The 18,529-nt window shown below is 50.6% G+C and overlaps 1 protein-coding gene across 7 annotated transcripts in view; it reads left to right on the top strand.

Moving 5' to 3' along the window:
* ZNF536 (zinc finger protein 536) overlaps positions 1–18,529 on the top strand; it is a 423,563-nt gene that overhangs the window by 110,396 nt on the left and 294,638 nt on the right. For 6 of the 7 annotated variants that reach the window (XM_045988393.1, XM_045988392.1, XM_045988397.1 and 3 more), the window contains one exon: positions 271–386. The exons of the other annotated variant lie outside the window; for it this stretch is intronic. The gene's annotated coding sequence lies outside the window, so the exon portion shown is untranslated. The remainder of the gene's footprint in view (positions 1–270; positions 387–18,529) is intronic. 7 annotated transcript variants of the gene reach the window in all.

Consider the following 18,529-nt stretch of genomic DNA (forward strand, 5'->3'; position numbering starts at 1 on the left):
GTGGCAGCTGCTTGGAATCCTGATAAATATAAGCTTTTATTGATCTGATGAAAATGAAAGATCCCAGTGCTACGCAGTATTTAGCTTCTTGTCTACAGCACGTCACCGGTGGCCTTGCTTTGGGATAGATTTTCATTCTCCTACACCGGATTTGATTTCATCTTTAACCTTTTCAGTTGAATTTCCTTGACCTCTGCATATTGCTCTGATTTGGTGAATTTGTTACATTTCACTTTACATCATTGCTTTCTCTATTTCCTTTTGTGATAGGGAACCGGGACGCCCCTCTGGCGATCTGTCAGTGCCTGGATCAGCTACATCCTTTCTGGGGTATTTTGTTACCAGACTGACAGTCCTTAAGACAAGTATGCAGTTAAGCTGCTAAGGTAAGTCTTACGATATTAGAACTCTTTGCCCTGGACACACATCAATTCCTCCTGCTTTGTCGAGTTGACCTAACACAAATCCCAACCAAAGGGCCCCCTTCGCTTTCTCCTCTTGGCCTCAGGGATTCCCCCCAGCCTCTCCCTGTCCCCCCCCACCACCCTGGAGGTAGGATCAGTCCACCTGGTGGGAAGCTCTAGGGGAGTGGTGGCTGGTGGGACTTTTCCCCAGGGGGTTGTGGGGGAGACCTTCCTTTGTGGTTTGGGCGTGTCTGGGGGGTGGATGGGGAGGGGGAACAAAGGAATAAGGGAAAAAAAGGTGATTTTCCCCTCGGTGGCTTAATTCCCTTCTCAAGTTTTCTTCTGGGATGTATCTGAGGTTTCAGTTCACAATCCTGAGGTGCCGCTAACATATTCTGGTTCCGAGAAAGGGCCCGCTGTTATTTTGAGTAGTTTTGATACAACCAAATCAAAGTGAAGATTTGAAATAGCTTTTCTGAAAGCCCAAGCTAAAGTCATAAATTATTCTGCACCATGATTCTTTCTGATAGTAAAACCATACCTCTTTGCCTGACATTGCTGAAATGTGGAAAAGTGAAAGTTAAAAATAAAATGAAACATTTAAATCTTGGCTGTTGAGAACCTCAGATAGACATCAAGGCCAGTCGATAAAGGCCCCTATCAATTAGGCTCCTACAGTTATCATCAGATTCGGTTTATTAGCCATCGCCCAGGTACGGGGTTCCGGCATTACGGCTGGGAAGGGCCAGGTGGAACACAGGGAAAGACCATAAACTGGAAAGTCAGGGTGCAGGGTGCCAAGGCGTGCTTGGTGGCAGGGCCCAAGGCCGCCGTGGTGCCCCTGCCTTGCATGATCTTGTAGGAGAAAATATTTGCAGTGAAGTGGTTAGACGTTTTCCTTTTTTTTTTTTTTTTTTTTTAACCCCCTTTATTTGAGTTAGAAAGTGTTGATTTCACACCGTGGTGAGTGTTTTCCGTCAGCTTCTTGGTGGGTGTATTCCGTGTGAAGAACGAGGAGCGGTGAACACCAGCCACTGTGGCTGCCTTCAGCGGCCAGGCAGGCCTCCCCTGGCAGCCGGGACGTCCACGGAGCGTGGGGCCTTCTGCAGCGACGGAGAAGCCCAAGGGCTTCCAGGCCCTGGGCTTCCAGACTGAGCTGTTTGGCTAGTTCCCTCCTCAGCATATCACAGGCAGAGCAATTTTTGGTTCCATAGCTGTTTGGTTGGGAAAACAAGCCTGTGATTGCCAGTAAGGTTTAGAATTTGCCTGCCAGATAAGGGAATGTCTGTGAAGACTATTTTCCCTCTTGGGAGGCAAAACACAGATGGGGGAGTTAGGAGTCTTACAATATTTAGCTGCTACATTGATGGTAGGAATTCTGCCGCGTGGATGCTCACAGTTTCTGCGAGCCCTCAGAGCATCACTGCCAAGGGCCTCAGGTCAGGCAGACCGGCGAGGCTGGCTTTCCCCGGGGTGGGGGCAGGGGTGAGCCTGTGCATCGGCTTCTTCTGGAACTTTCCATGCTCTGTGCTTCTTGAGTGGAGAGGAAGCGCTGCAAGGTGCTGGCCATTTCCCTTGACCTGCCTTGGACAGGGCAGTAGAGAGAGGTCTGAGCCGCCGCGACTGACTAGGTAGGGGGCACGGAGGGAGAGGCACTGGATTGACTTGATTTCTTGTGGGAATGGACCCAGACCTTCTTCTGGTGGTTTCTCAGGCTTGGGAGAGTAGGCCCCACACCAGCCTCACCAGGTTTTCTGCCTCAGAAGCCTGTGTTTTAAAGAGCTAATCGTCTGGGCATGCTTGGGGCCTCTTAGAAGATAAGGAACAATGATACGATGTTCTTGGGATTGGTCGTGAGAAGGCAGGGAGCTCTTCTCTCCTGGAAAAGGTAAATCTTGGAATGACTTCAAGGTCCTGTGCACTGGAAGTAGGATTTTCAGCCGCATACTCAAGAGCAAATTCTGGGCCCTGGAGGCCAGGAAGGGCGACAAGTCTTCGAGACCAGCTCCTCTGTCCTGACTTCCCACCTCAGCACCTGGGACCCTTGGGCCCTGGCATTGGCCTCTCTCTTCGGAGTAGCCTGGAGCCATGACGTGCTGGCTGGGCCATGTCTGGACTCCTGAAGGGACCTGTCGGGACCCTTGCTTCTGTCCTCTCCACCGATGCCCTCCCCATCTTTCGAAATGGACACTTGACCTTCAAAATGTTCCATGAAATGCTGTACAAGGAAGCTTTGGGACAACCCGACAGCCCCCACCAAGCACCATTGCACAGAAACCTTAAGTGACCCGTCGGTAACCGGACCTGTCACGCGCATCGGAGAACGATTTACTAGCCCACCACAACATGGGTTTCCCGAGAAGCCCCAGTGAGGATCGGAGGCAGAGCCAGGAGCTGGGGCCACCCAGCCCTCCTCAGCGTCCTCCTTCAGAAAGACCCCAGGGCGTGCGAAGATCACAGAGGCCACAGGACCTTGCCCCACCTCTGACATATGCAGCAGGCTCCAGCCCTTGCCTTGCCGGGTGGCGGGGGCAGGGCCCAGGACTAGGGCGCTGGCCCTGCGGTGGCTCGGGCTGTCCCGAGGCGGCCCCGTTGTCCTGGCACAGCCGTGTGAGTCAACAGCCCTCCCGCAGCAGTAATTACTTCAGTTAAACGCTGTGGTAGCAGCACTCTGGGAGCACAGAGGAGGGAGTGAATAATTGTAATTTCTGTGTGATAATGATGATAAGCCCTGCATATGTGTGTGGGGCTTTGCGTCGTATTTGATCTTCACCAGGAGATCTCCAGGCTCATGGAGGTAAAGATCAAGATCCCCGCCAACGCCTCCGTAGCAGCCGAATGAGGTAGGAAGGTGAGGTCTCATGACAGCCGCGCGTAGCCCAAGAGAAAATGAGAATCAGAGATCATTCTGACTCTGGAGAACAGGTGGGGTGGGGCTGGTTCCGGAGTGTCTTGGGATTATCTTCATCGTCGCCCTGGGCCTAGCAGGCAGCTGTTGATATTCGTCCCATTTTCCAGGTGTGGAAGCGGAGGTCAGAGAAGTCAAGTGACCTCCCGCATGTCACACAGCTGATGGATGGCAAAGCCAAGGTTTGGGCAGGCTTCTTCCTGATCTTGGAGCCTGATCCCTTGGCCATGGAGCAGCCAGGGTACGACCTTAGCCAAGCTCCTTAAAGAGCTCCTATTGTGTGGCTAGGAGCTGTGAACAAGGCAGCAGTGGATAAGCGGACGTCAGATAGTGATAAAGTGCCATGAAGAAGTTCTGGTGTGGGAGAGAGGGGGAGGGAGAGCTCTACTTGAGAGGGGTACGTGGTGAGGATGGGCCCTCCTGAGAAAGGCACCTTGGAAGTGAGAGCACTTAAGGACATGGAGGAGCTGGCCAGGTGATGGGCTGAAGGAAGAGCATTCCCCACAGAGGGAATGGCAAGTGCAAAGGCCCTGTGGTGGGGGAGAATGTGGCATGTCTGAGGGTCAGAGTATAGGCTGGTGAGGCTAGAGAACCGTGAGCTCTGGGGAGAGGGTACGGGCGGAGTTAGAGGGCTTGCCTTGGATATGACTTTGTACGCCATGGTGAGGAGTGCTGGCTTTGTTTTATGTCTGTGTTGCTTGTGACCAGAGCTGTGTCTTGAGAAGCTCACCTTCCCGGGTGTGAGGATGCTCCTAAGTGCCCAAATTCTGTAAGTGACATGAACCCACTCTCGTTCGTTGTGCCTTTATATTCTGCTAGAGGGATGTCCTGGTGACTTGTCTAAAGCTGGGAGTTATGGACTGTAGGCTCTGTGGGTGCAGGAAAGGGAGCTAGCTGCCCTCGGGGCCCTGCCCTCAGGGACAACATGGTGATTCATGGTAGTGCCTCACGGCTGCTCATCTGGAGTTCCTTGTGCCCCCCAGCTGTGGGCGTGGGCAGAATTGCAGGTAGAAGGCTCTGGGGTGGGGGTGCTGAGGCCATGTGGGCCTCTGGGAGGCTCCTGTGCGTCCCATACCCTACTGATTCCGGGGCTGTCCAGGAAGAGGCAGACCGAGATCCAGAGTAATGATTCTTGGTGATTCTAGAACCCCAGGTCTAGCAGAAACTTTTGCCATCAAAGCCACCTTTATTTTATAAGTATAGAGACCAAGGCCCAAGGCGTGTTTGTACCCCGCCCAGGCCACTGCAGGTACCATGGGGGCTGCTTCTAGTGCCGCTGGAGGCTGTGGCAGGGACTGAGGCTGTCTTGCCTGTCCCGCTGCTCCCACAGCACCTAGAAAGCTCCTGGTACCCAGAGGGGTCAGCAGGCATCCGGGGACACTGATGGAGAGCCTCTCACCCCTGCAGTTTGTAGCCATTAGAATCTGTTGCACCTGCCTTTGAGCAAACTCAGTCGACATGTACCAAATCTACACTGCTTTCCAGATTTCCTGGAACGCGGGAATTGCTAAGCCTGAGGCCCCCCGGGGTTTGACGTATGCCAACATTCAGGACACAGGGAGGCCGGGCTCTGGCCGAGGGGGTCCTGATATATGCACAGGTGGCTGAGGCTGCCCCTTGGGTATTCAGATCGGCCCATTTTAGGGCTACAGAATGCCGACAGTTTTGAACAACAATCATCAGTGCTGAAACCAGATCAGCTAGCGGAGGGCTCGGGCTCTGCCCCAGAGTGAGTTCTTGAGGATGGGGACACCTAGGGAGGCCTTGGCCCGGCCTTTACTGGGTGTCCTGGACAGGCCTCAGCTCTCTGCGGGGCGTTGTCCTAAACCCAAATGCAGGTAGGGTCTAGGTGGGAAATGCAGAGGCTGGGTGTGGACAGAGCAGGCTGGGGAGAGCAGACCCTACTGAAAACAGCCCCTCAGCTCTCCTCACTGCAGCCACCTGCGGCCCTGGGCAGACCTTTTTCCAGGCCTTCATAGTTTTTAAGGAAAGACGTTTAAAAAAAAAATCCAGTTCTCTTTTCTCTTTTCTTTTCTTTTTTCTCTTCTCTTTTCTTTTTTTTTTCTCTTCTCTTTTCTTTTTTCTTTTTCTTTCTCTCTCTCTTTTTAAAGATTTTTAAAAAAATTTTATTTATCTGGCAGACAGAAATCACAAGTAGGCAGAGAGGCAGGCACAGAGAGAGGGGGAGGCAGGCTCCCCGCCAAGCAGAGAGCCCAATGCGGGGCTCGATCCCAGGACCCTGGGATCATGACCTGAGCCGAAGGCAGAGGCTTTAACCCACTGAGCCACCCAGGCGCCCCTCTTTTTCTTTTTCTTTCAGGCTAGCAACTAATTTAAGTTTTAAAAAAGCCTTTCTGCGAATGCCAGGGTCTATAGACGGGGCCGAGCTCAGCCCGTGCTCTGTGAGGCCCACACTCGGCACCCGACACAGTGGGTGCTGAGGAAACGTAGCCTGCACTTCCCTCCACCGGGGGCTGCCCACAGGACCGTCGGGCTCTGGGCAGGTTTCGCACACGGGACCCAGCACCGGCAGGTCCTCAGTCCTCTCTGTGTTCCCGTGTCGTCTTCCCGCAGGAAGGTCCGGGGCAGCAGCTCCCGGCTGCACAGGGCCGTTTGCTGCCCAAAGGAGAGGACAATGCACCCATTTTCTGGGAAGCATGGTCAGGATGCCCCTTGTGAGCCTCTCTGCATCCCATCTCACCGGGTTCCCCTGACCCCTGAGTTACAGGGTGCCCACCCACATCTTATAGGGGGACAGGTGATGGGTAAGTTCGATTCGTGCCCTCCGGGAGCCCGTGGCAGAACCGCCCTCCCTTCCTCCTACCCGTCGAAGGTGAATGCCCCCGGCCTCCCGAGTCTTGACGGGTCCTTGTCCGGGGCGGACGCACCCCGTCGGCTCCCATCTGTTTGGGGAGAGGCAGTCCTGACTCGGCACCAAGTTGACTAGAAGCTCTGGCCTGCAACTGGTTAGGGGTTGATCCTGGAATGTGGTGGAAGGACAAGATGCTTTCTGTCCCGGGAGGCCATCTGGTGTGAGAGAAAATGGCCAGGCTGCCCAACCCACCCATTGCTCGTCCGTCCCTTCCTTGTCCCGTGACTGCGCCCCTTCTGCCAGTGGGACCTACGTCCTCCGCTCCTTGAGAGGCAAGTGGTCTGCTGAGAGGGGCAGACTCCCCCCACAGCTGCCAGGCTCCCGTCAGGCCGCTGGGGCATCAGCTTCCCCGTGGTCTCAGGGCTCGGGAAGAGGCTGGGCCCGTCTCCGGCCTCACTTCCTGTTGGCCCCTGCCAGGCTCCCTTCATCCCGTCCACATGCAACATGGAGTTTCTGTGTGTGTAATATTATTTGTTTTTATTTCTGTAATCCCTTTATTGTTTGCACAACTGCTGTCAGACTGTTGCCTGAAAGTATCACAGGATAATTGCAGAACGCCTGCATAAGTAATTTCTTATGAAATCGGGCCTTGTCTGCATATAAAATTGTTTTTCGTTGCTGCATACATGGACTTCATTATATGGAGGCTGTTTACCGGGCTCGCACCTTCCCCACAGGACCCAGAGACGGGAGGGCCTGACACGGGGAGATTATGACATACTATCTTTATTCTTTTTGCGGTCAGAAGACATTTCTGGAGGGGCCGACCCGGTCAGGAGGAGCCTGGCCCCGGAAGGAGCGGAGGCCCCGGGCCAGGTGGGGGAGGCTCGGGCCCAGGTGGGGGAGGCTCGGGTCCAGGTGGGGGAGGCTCGGGTCCAGGTGGGGGAGGCTCCGGGCCAGGTGGGGGAGGCTCTGGGCCAGGTGGGGGAGGCTCAGGTTCAGGTGGGGCCTCCCAGGCCTCAGGGCAAGGCGAGCTGGCGGCTAATCCCATGCTCACCCAGCGGCTCTTCCGCCCGCATTTCTGTGATATTAATGGTGTGTGGTAGTGAAAGAAATGTGTTTTATTCTCGAGTCTAACCCTGCTGTTATCAAAGTAACTTCCAGCTTATTAGCGACAAAGGACTTTTCTCCTCTCGGCTGCCCTGTTCGCCAGGGCTTCCTGAATTAAACTGCTGCTTCCTGTCCTTGATATGCACGACCACATCTGGGCAGCCCGATCCCAGCCCCGCTGCCTAATAACAATCACCTTCCCCTTCAGTGTCTGTTGATTGTTTCTAATTCACTCTGACAGATAGTGCCTGACAACTCGCCGGCTCTTCCCTCCCTCCGTGACCTGGAGTTACTCACAGCACTTATAGAGTCTGTCATTTTTAATATTTGATTTCATTTTAAGTTATGTGTTTTACTGAGAAGATGAAACCAAAAAAAAAGGGGACTTGTAATGGAACATAAATTTAACCCTTCTTGCCACCCGGCACCAGCCCGAGCCAGCCTCCCCCCCATCTGGGTGCCGCTTTCTCCTTCCACACAGTTCTGCGGCTGGGGCTGCTTCTCCTCCTCTCTCCTCCCCTCTCCTCCCCTCTCTTCTCCTCTCCACTCCTCTCCTCTCCTCTCCTCTCTCTCCTCTCCTCTCCTCTCCTCTCTTCTCTCTCCTCTCCTCTCCCTTCCTTCCTTCCTTCTTCCTTTTTTCCCCTTTGGCTTTTCTTTCTTTTATTTCTGGAAACAAAAGCTTCCTGTCACATTCTTTCCCTTTAATGGCACTGGATTCATTTATGGAGCTAATAATGGGCTCTTTCTGCTTTGCAACCAGGTTATCATTGAAAGACCTTTGGGGGGGGGGTCACGCAGGAGTGAGGGAGTCAGGGTAGAGTACCGGAGAAGTCTCAGTGACCAGCTACAATTCAGGTGTCAAAAACGAGCGCTGGATCTTTCTTTTTGGAGATGCTCCTCTTTGTGCGAGCTGGCGGGGCAAGGAAATGCCACCTCTCCCTGGGCTTGGGACCAGCTGCTCCGAGGAGGGGCAGGATGCGGGGTTGAAGCTGGACATGCGTTTCCTTCTGCCACGTCCCCGGGCATCTGCCCCAGCAAGTGGCCTGGTAGGGCCGGCGTCCTCACGGGCGGGGCCAGCGTCCCACGTCACTTTCGGGGCCACTCCGCCATGACTTTGCCTTTGTTTGCCACTAGACAAAGGCTCCTGTGTCCCTCTTGGCCCTTCAGAGGTTGAGAGCTGTGAGGCCGTGCATTAGGTCAGCTTTGCAAATAGACACCACAAAATTTTAAAAAAAGAGGCACATTCACCCGTGGTGCCTCACTTCTGCCTGGTGTGGATGTCTGTCCGTCCCTCACAGTGTGGTATGGGCGGCTAGCGAATGTGATAAGAGGGATCTGGGTTGCATCTTGAGTAAAAATAGATAAATAAATAAATAAATAAATACCAACTTCACCATGACCCACGTGGGGCCTGGTCTCCTGATGCCCGAAGTTCATCCCGAGTGTGTGAGCTGTCACACCGTCAGGGCCCTGTTCATCCAGAGCCTCAGGCCAAGTGCCCCTTTGAGTCTTCCAGCTCCCGCTGTACCAGGAGCAGACGCGTGCCTGTCTTAGGGATGAAGCAGGTGGGTTTCCCGGTGAGCGGACAGAGATGAGAACCTGCTCTCCAGCATTCACTTGTAAAGACAATCTGCTGGGGGCCACGCGACACAGGCTGGCTCTCCGGGAGGCCACTCTGCAGGGAGCATCAGGCTTGGCTGCCAGAGAGGCAGAGGGACGGCAGTTAGGGCTGGATCCTTTGCCCATAGGCAGACATTTTAGCTGCTTCCCTGCTGTTCTGCAGCTCCTGGTTCCAGGCCTGTGGACACAGGGCCAAGGTGGGCCAGCCGTGTCCGTCTTGTCCCAGCGACTTCCAGGATGATCCTGTCACTTGGGGGTTTTCCTTCACTAGGCCTAACCCTTCTAGAACCTTCTAGAACCCCGCTTCTCCCTCCCTCTCTGGGCACTGAGGGGAAACTCAGTGGAGACGCTTTTCCTCTCCGTGGTCCCAAGCATCCCGTCACCGTCTTCCCCTCCTGCTTCTGTAAGAGGTGAGAAAGGCAAGAACAAATCTATTTTGGATGGTTTTGCAGTACTGCTAATATATTTCGAAATCACTGTCTTTAGTTTCAGGCATGCTAATTAAAATAAAAAAGGAAGATGATGCACAGAAAGTAAAGTGGACACAAAGCTTTTAACTTTATGTGGGAAACAGATCTGTGTGCACGCTGGTGCGCTGTCTGTTAGATAAGGACAGGATGGCTTTTCCCTTTCGCTGACCCAGATGCTCTTGATGGGTCTGGTAATGGGCCAGGTGGGAGAGAAAAGACGGGGAGAAAAGTATCGTGATTTTCCTTTTATCTCGGGCCTTCCCTGGTACGTATGCGTGTGTGAGAGAGACAGACAGACAGTCAGACAGACTGCCAGGAGTGGTTGGCAGTGATGGGATTCTTGCAGTTTGAGATGGTCCTCGCATCTGCCTCAGCTCAGGGAGGCTGGGCTCAAAGGGTCTAGAGTCATGAAGAAGAATACAGAGAGAGGTCCAGGGCCACGTGCCCTTCTGCTTTGATGACAGTTGAAATGCAGTTTTATTTGTTAAAAATTTTTTAAAAGATTTTATTTATTTATTTGACAGAGAGAGACACAGTGAGAGAGGGAACACAGGCAGGGGGAGTGGGAGAGGGAGAAACAGGCTTCCCACTGAGCAGAGAGTCTGATACGCGGCTCAATCCCAGGACCCTGAGATCATGACCTGAGCTGAAGGTGGACGCTTAACTAACGACTGAGCCCCCAGGTGTCCTTGAAACAGGATTTTAAAGAAGGTTCTGTAGTTGAGGTTTTGCTTCAAGGCTAAGGCCAATTTATGCTTTTATTCCCCTCGAAACGGCCTGTTGGACTACTACCGGTTATTATTTTAGAGTCGGAGAGAAATAGAGAGCTGACATCAGCTTAAGACTCTGAATTGGATTTTGTGCTACAAGGACCCACCTACTCTCCGATGAGTTAGGTCAAGCCCCTAGAATTCCAGGTGGACGGGGGAGGACACAGAGTGTTTCCCATCTTGTCCCCCCAGTCCAGATTTTCTGTGGAGTTTGCATGGGGAACAGCAGTCAGTTAGGTTCTAAACCTGGGAGGCCTCGAGAATGCTGCCCCCCCAGGAGGTAGCGATCACCATGGTTGCAAATCAGCCTGGTGCCCCAGCATTCACTGACATGGAGCCTAGAAGGATCTGCCTACAGGGGAATAAGGCACGTCATTCTTCTGTATAGTTTGAACCATCAGACATGGGCTACCCTCCAGAGCAAGGAGGGGGACAGACACAGAGGGGAAAAGATACCCAGAAAGCCATATCGCAATGAGAACGTGACCAGCGCCGCCTCGGAGATTAACCAGAGAGCCGTGGATTCCAACTGGAGAGGGAGCGATCCCTAAGTAAAAGCAATGTAAGATGTTGACTGCTAAGGAAGGGGGCTCCTAACTGCCGCGTGCGTGTTCCGGGCTCAGCACAGCAGGCCTTTTTCAGAAGGGAGAAGTCTCACCCCCTGGGAGGCTCAGGAAGAGCTTTAGGGAGAGCCGGCGTTGGAGCTGGGATTTTGGGCCCCAGAAGATTGTCGGAAACAGAGATGAGGGGAAGGCCAGAGAGAAGTTTGCTTGCCCAAGACAGGAATTTCGCGGCTGGGATGGGGGTGGAGGGAAGGGGGAGCGCTGAGAGCCATTCCTGGCAGAGGCAGTAGCAGCGGAAACTGGGGACAGACTGGGGACGGGATTGGTGTTGGGGAATGACAGCTAACTGTTGTGTTGGAACTTAGGGTATAAATTAGCATGAGTGGAGGTCTGGGGAGGGCCTGATGGTGAGAGAGGCTGCATGTCAGGTCAGGGAGTTTTATGGGGTTCCCCAGAAATGGGCCGTGAAGACCGTTCACGCTATCCGAGTTGACCTGGGCAGTAGAAGTGGGGCTGGGGAAAAGGAATATACCCATCAGCCTGGTGCAGCCCTGGGTGTTGTTCCTGTTCTCATGGTTGGGCGCGACAGTGATCTCAGGAGGACAGGGGTAGAACAGGGATGGTGCTAGGTTCGAGGTGTCCAGACTGTGCCCGGCTTGCCACGGTCCTCGGGTTGGGACCATGAGCTGTCCACCGTGAGCTGGCCTTTAAAAAATAATAATAAAAATAATAAAGAGAGGATTGCTTTTCAAAACCCCCACACTTGCATCCATTAGGCTCCTACACGGTTTTCTTTACCTATGTGTACAAAGGTACACTTTGGGTTGCATGGGGTGTGTGCCCGCATCCGGAGCTGGTGTGAACGACACAACAATTAGCAGATTCATCAGTTCTTCTGCTTATACTCGATTTCGAGAATAAGATGTTAGTTTGTTCAACTCTCTGCTCTATGCCTTGATCACAGTGTGAAAGTGTTGGCCGAGCTTAGCTTCCTGGTCAGAGGGTCAAGACCCACGGCTTTTCAACATGCTTATGTGAAACCCAAACATTTGTGACCACTGGTGATCTTGGAATCAAGGCTCAACTTATGAAACGAACACATAATGATCTTGTTTATCCAGAGTATAAATAGAGTTCATGCATTTAAAAATTTTTCTTCCTGATAAGGACTTTAGTCAGCATTTCTCCTTTCTCTGTCTCTCTGTTTTTCTCTTGTCTCTTCCTCCCTCTGTCTCTTCGTCTTCTCCTTTAGAAGGGGAGGGATTTGCTCCTGTGGCTACTCCTGGAAGAGGCAGGACCACCCCGTGGATTTCTTCCCTGGAGCACTTCCTGCTTCCCGTGTAGCTTTGGCCGAGTGGGGATGCATGCCCGGGGAAGGCCTGGTGCGCTTGGACACATCCTTGCCTCTTCCGCAACCCCAGGGATGGGCTGTGAAGTCACATCTGCCCCTGACAGCCCAGCTGGGGACCAGAGTCAGCAGAGCAAGGCCACCTGTGGATGAGACCTTCCAGGCCCTTCAGGGCAGTGGGAGGCAGAATTTATACCGAGAATGACCCCTTGGGTCTGAGCCACATGCTTTCATCATTCATACCTCTCTTGTTTGACTTTTTTTTTTTTAGATTTTATTTATTTATTTGACAGACAGAGATCACAAGTAGGCAGAGAGGCAGGCAGAGAGAGAGAGAGAGAGAGAGGAGGAAACAGGCTCCCTCAGAGCAAAGAGCCCGATGTGGGGCTTGATCCCAGGACCCTGGGATCATGACCTGAGCCAAAGGCAGAGGCTTTAACCCACTGAGCCACCCAGGCACCCCAATTGACCTTTTTTAAAAAGATTTTATTTATTTATTTAAGAGCGAAAAAGAGAGAGAGACCGAGCAGGGGGGAGGAGCAGAGGGAGAGGGACAAGTAGGCTCAGCCTGATGTCGGGCTCTGAGATGGTGACCTGAGCTGAAATCAAGAGTCAGACACTTGACTGACTGAGCCACCCAGGTGCCCCTCTTTTGTGATTTTTTACCATATCAAGTACAACCTGCTTGTAGACTTTGTAAACTTCATGTATTTTTTTTAAAGGACATATTTCTTTTACTTAAACATTATATTTAGCTTTGTTCTAAATAATGATATCTATGAAATCTCTGGTTTGGTGTACTGGTTATATATTTTCCATAGTAGATATTGAAATGATTATATGTGTTAATTTTTTTAAAGGAGTTTTTCTGTGTGTCACCTAAAATCATCTTGCATCCGAGGGTTCCGTGGGCAAGCCTTTGGGAATCACTCTGTGGCCCTATTTAGAATATTTGTGTCCAGTCAGGTTCTTAGGACCTACCTCAGATTCCTCCATGGAGCCATTGCCTCCCCCACTCCTAGGGAAGCCTCTTGCCTGTCTCTCCAATCCCCAGAGCAAGAGTCCTTCTGATCTCATGCCCTGCCCTCAAGATCTCCAACTGTCACCTAACTCTGGTCACATCTGATAATGCTGCAAGTGGTCATGCTTCCTGACTCTTCCCTTCCAGACTACAAAATTCTTGAGAGTAGGCACCATGCTCTTCTGTGTCAGCCAAAGTGCCTGATCACTTAAGCTGGCTGGCTGTCTATCAGTCTATCTGTCTGTCTGTCCATCCATCCATCCATCCATCCATCCATCCATCCCTCCATCCAACCATCCATCCCTCCATCCAACCAACCATCCATCCATCCATCCATCCATCCATCCATCCATCCTTCCATCCATTCAACCATCCATCCATCCATCCATCCATCCATCCATCCATCCATCCCTCCATCCAACCATCCATCCCTCCATCCAACCATCCATCCATCCATCCATCCATCCATCCATCCATCCATCCAACCATCCATCCCTCCATCCAACCATCCATCCCTCCATCCAACCATCCCTCCATCCAACCATTCATCCATCCATCCATCCATCCATCCATCCCTCCATCCAACCATCCATCCATCGTCTATCTTCTATTCATCCATCTAGCCATCCATCATCTATCTATTTCCTATCATCTGTCTATTCACCCCCACCCCTCCGTTTCTATTTCTCCATCATCTGTGCCTATGAAGCTATCATCTGTCTGTGTATCTATGACCTAATCTATCATCCATTAATTTTCCTCCCTCCCTTCTTCCTTTTATCCTGCTTGATGAGTCAGGTGCTGTCTTAGGCTCTGGGAATATGGCAGAAAACAAAACAAAGTCCCTGCTTTTGTGCTGCAGTCATTCTAGTTGGAAGAGGCAGGCAACAAATAAACAAAGAGAAGAAGAAACTGGGAAAGGATCTGTGGGGACATATGCCATGCAGGGTATTAAAAGAGGGGGATGTGAGGCAAAGAGGACAGGCCTAGCTAAGACTGAGAGGTCAGGGAAGTTCCTTTGGGGAGGTGCCTTGGAGTCTGACCTCTGAAGAGCAGGTCAGAGCCTCTGAGGAGGGGGCAGCTCCTGGGCAGTGGTCTAGCCTATGTCGAGGCTCGGAGGCAGGGGTGGGCTTGGCGGCTTTGAGGTGCAGAGAGGAAATTCAGAGAGAGGGAGGAAAATTTACTTCCAACTTTGACAAAGACGAGTTTTTCCATTTCTCACTTCCTAGGGCAACAGCCCCTTTTCCACCTAAGAAAGTCCGACCCCTCAGGTCCGGGAGCCACAGTGTCAAGTCCCTTGTGTGGGTGAAATTTGGGGACAGTGCCTTGTTATTCCCCTGCAGGGTTGGAGGGCGGAAGGGGAACACGCCACGAGGAGGCTACCACTGACATGCTAATATTTCATTTTAATCTTGAGTGCCAGGTTACTTTCCAAATGAAGTGTCTCAGGCAAGGCTCTAACTTACATGAAATAAAAGAGTTTAATGCTAATTAAATATCATCTGACTACTGAAGCCATATTTATTGATGGTCTAGAAGAACATCATTGAGGTGGGTGGACTTGGAATGTGTCTCCGCTAGAAACGCAGCCTCCCATCCTGGGACTCCTCTGCAATTCAGACTCGTGAGCTCCACACCAGGTACAGCCTGGGACTCGTGGAGGCCGGAACCCAGAGAAGCCCAAATCCTTTCTCTGTCAAGTGGACGGATCTGCACCTTTAATGTGTATTTGATTCAGGAGGTCTGGGGTGTTGCCCAGACTGCTTACATCTAACCAGATCCCAGGAGATGCGCATAGGGCAGGACCAGCTGCATGGCTGATGGCGAGAGTCCAGAATAAACCAGGGATAAGTAAACTCTAAAGCAGACTCTGACGCTGGCCCCGCCGAGCATGGGGTGTGCTGGCCATGTGTGGAGTCTCCCGCTTTGCTGGTCTCACCTACCACCTCCACCTCTGTCGTCTACTTCTTCCTTCCTTTGTCCTAGTCCTTCCTACCGCTCCCTCTGGTCCCGGCAGCATTGTGGCCTCTCCCCAGGCTAAGAATCATGGTTCCCCGTGTAGGTAGTCGCCCACCGTTTGCCTTGTCTCTGGGTGTGTGATCCTCATGGCTGGTTCCTTGTACCTCTGCCCCGGCTTCCTTCTTCTGTGCCTCCAAGATTGATAGATTCTCCTGCCACCACGGCGGGAAGGGGGCGGGACTTCCTAGTCCTCTGCAAAGAGGGCCTTGCATTGGGACAGAGCTAGCTTGGGCAGCCACGTATTGGGTCTGGGAACGTGAAGTCATGGGCTTCCAGTTCACCCTCCAGCTCTCCTTTGGAGAAGCCTCTCTTGACCATGTTTCTCTTTCCTCCGAATGGCACAGACTAGGGCTGCCAAACTCTAATGTTGCAGGGACAAGAGCGTCCCTATCCACGGATGAGCTCGTGACTGCCCAGAGAGTGAATGTGTGCTCTGCTGGTTGTCCACGGGAATGTGGGTCTGGTGCTGCTAGGTGTTGGGATTTCTCAGGGGAAGTCAGAAATCCGAATTTCCATATGGAACTCCATCAGCGTTTGCAAGTTGGGGACTCTTAGGTGATTCTCTCAAATCTCCCCAGGAGCCAAACCGAGCACATGTGTTGGTATTTGGCTAGTAGGCTTCAAGGTGGGGGCTCTGGTGCTCACCGGTTCTAGCTGGGGTGGTGATTTCATGGGTCCCGCTGGGGAGAAGCCACTTGGGGGTCCAAGGAGGGAGCTGGTTGAAGTGAAGGTGGTCAAATGGACAGAGTTTCGAGGACTCAGAATCCATTCTTGAAGAGTGGGCCCTGACGTGACTCTCAGGCCTCAGGAAAACTCATTCTTCCATATCAGCTTGTCTGCATTCACCTATAATTAGCGCCTGGAATTTCTAAATGAACTGCCTAATCAAGTAAATTTAGCAAACTTACTGTGGAGTGTTACCATGGCCTCTCCCTCCAACTGTCCACACAGACACCCGTGCCACCTTGCTCGCCTTTGCTTTGTGCAGCTGAAGCCGCCGGCTTCTGTGTGCTGTCTGGTAGCCACGCAGACGTCCCATTTATGTGATCTATAATGAGTTTATTAGTGTTGTAGTGCCTCGTTGCTATTAAGTTTTATCAGTTTCGGCTTCGAGAGCACAAGGTTAAATTTTCAATAGAGTTTTCTCCAAGTTTAAGTGGGATTGTTAAAAATATGTCCAGACGGTGGAACCGAGTATTTTGTGTGAAGATGTTATTTCTGCCCACTAAAGGATTTTGATCTCTTTATTTATAAATTTAACACTTTTCAGATGCTCACAACAGCAGCACAGCGCTCGTGTTTTATTTTTGCAAACGAAACACGAAGGCATTCGGCATGGAGGGTCCAATGGAAGCTGTGTGGAAAGGAGTCTGACCCATCGTGGTGGTGCAGGCACCACAACTTCCCCCCACCCCCCCGGCCCATGCTGCTATCATGGTCCAGGCTGTGGTTGTGGCTGGCTGTGGCTTTGACCTGGTAAACAAATATTATGAAGGAAGGAGGAAAATTCACCCACCAGTCACCGAGGGATGGGATATGATAGCGGATTGTCTCCCAGTACCAGAAGATAAGCAGGTTTTCCTCTGAAAATATGCGTGAGCATAATTGATTATTATTTACCTGGATCCTCTCTGTAATTCTTGATCATTTTTTTTTTTTTTTTTAGAAGGTAACCGAAACCAATTCAGGAGTTTCTTCACTGGCTGTAATCAGAATAAAGTGCTTGCGCTTTTAGGTTAAGAGGAAAAAAAAAAAAAAAAACAGTCATAGGCTGAGCTGCTATTATGGAAAGTTTATTATTATTGGTATAGAAGCTAGCTGGGGGCTTAAGCACAGAGCAGTTGGATAATTTAGCTAGCTCCTGGATCCAATTAAAAAAAATCTATGTTGTGTCCACAGTGGGGGATGGCCATAGCTGAGGAAGCACTCTGTCGCAGATAGGGACACACCTGTGGCATTCTCTCGGTTATACGCAGTTTGGGACGCAGAATGCTCTAAATCCTCTCATTACTGCCTTATAGAAGACAGACACTTCAAGCAGTTCTCCATTTATCTGAGATTACCAGTTAAACTCGTTAAAAAGCAACTATGGCTTGTTCACTCAATTGGCTGTTGGGAAGATTTCACGTTCTTGAGCGACAGTGTGGCTTTGATTAGTGGAGTGCTATACATTTTAGGGGAGACCTTTTCTAACTTAATTTATGACTCTGGTTGAATGGCGTCTGGGCTGGGGTATTACGTATTTCCCCAACTATTGTACCTGGTGTCAATAAAGGCGCATTTAGGGAAATCTGAAATAAAACTCCAGGGTGTTTTCATTCTTTGGGGAAGCAAAATGCACCATAAACATTTTGGGCTTGAGCCAACAGCTTTCCCTGACCGTGATTGCAAATTACTGTAGTATGTATAGATTGCTGGTGGAACACTATTTGAGGAAACCTGTATTTTATAGAATGTCACTTTTATGCACAATCCAGGCAAAAGGAAAAAAAAAAAACTAATTTAGCCAGCAGACAGTATTCTTTTGAATGAGGATTCTGAAAAGAAATTTACCAAAAAAAAAAAAAAACAAAACCCAAAAACAAAACAAAAAACCAGGCTCTAAATACAGCTTTTTATTTAATCATTATTACATCAATCATCGATATCAATACTTAATAGCAACCTGATAATGTAGCCAGTAGGTGAAACAGCTATTAAAAAGTGTAAAAAAATGATTAATCAGGGGCGGGGGGGTATTAATGCTCTCCAATTATTTAATGATAAGTACCTATTTTTGAAAGTGTTTGTTTTTAATAATCGACTGCAATATTAGTTTGCAAAAATGTAATTGCTGCTTAATTTTGCATCTTCGTTTCTTTGTGCCGGGCACAAAGGTAGTATATTTCTGTAGTTATTGTTCGCGGCGCTCCGTGTAAAAAATCACGTTCATTTCAAGAAGCTGTTATGGTATTGATTCTGGTAAAGACTTCCATTAACTGACCAATCTAAATCTCATAAGTGATGTCAGGATAGTTATGCATTTGCTTGGTTCAAGTATTCAGCCATTATGTTAGAATGCAGGCCGTGTCTGAATATGGCTGTTAAATTATTTCTAAATACCGAACCAGAACAGCTTAACAGTTTTGCAGTTTGAGACTGACACAAAAATGACAATCTGCCACCTCTTTGTTTTTTAAATATTAACGTTGTATTGGGATAGTATTTTTGGAGTAAAAACCTGTGGCACGAGAGGATAAGTGACATAAACAAAGGCAGCTGGGCTTCATGAAATAATGGAACAATAAGGCCCTTGCAGCCGCTCTCATCACTCCAGTATGTTAATTAGCATTCTGTTGTGGCCGCAACACTGAAAACATGTAATCTGTATTGGTGTACAGTACAGCTGTGAACACACATTCTTTTTTGTGAGTCCCTGGAGTTAGCCTTGCCATTGGCATATGCGTTTGGGCCAAAAGTCAAGCCATCACCACTAAAATAGCAC

Source organism: Meles meles, chromosome 19 (genome assembly GCF_922984935.1).
Source record: "Meles meles chromosome 19, mMelMel3.1 paternal haplotype, whole genome shotgun sequence".
NCBI classification, from domain to species: domain Eukaryota; kingdom Metazoa; phylum Chordata; class Mammalia; order Carnivora; family Mustelidae; genus Meles; species Meles meles.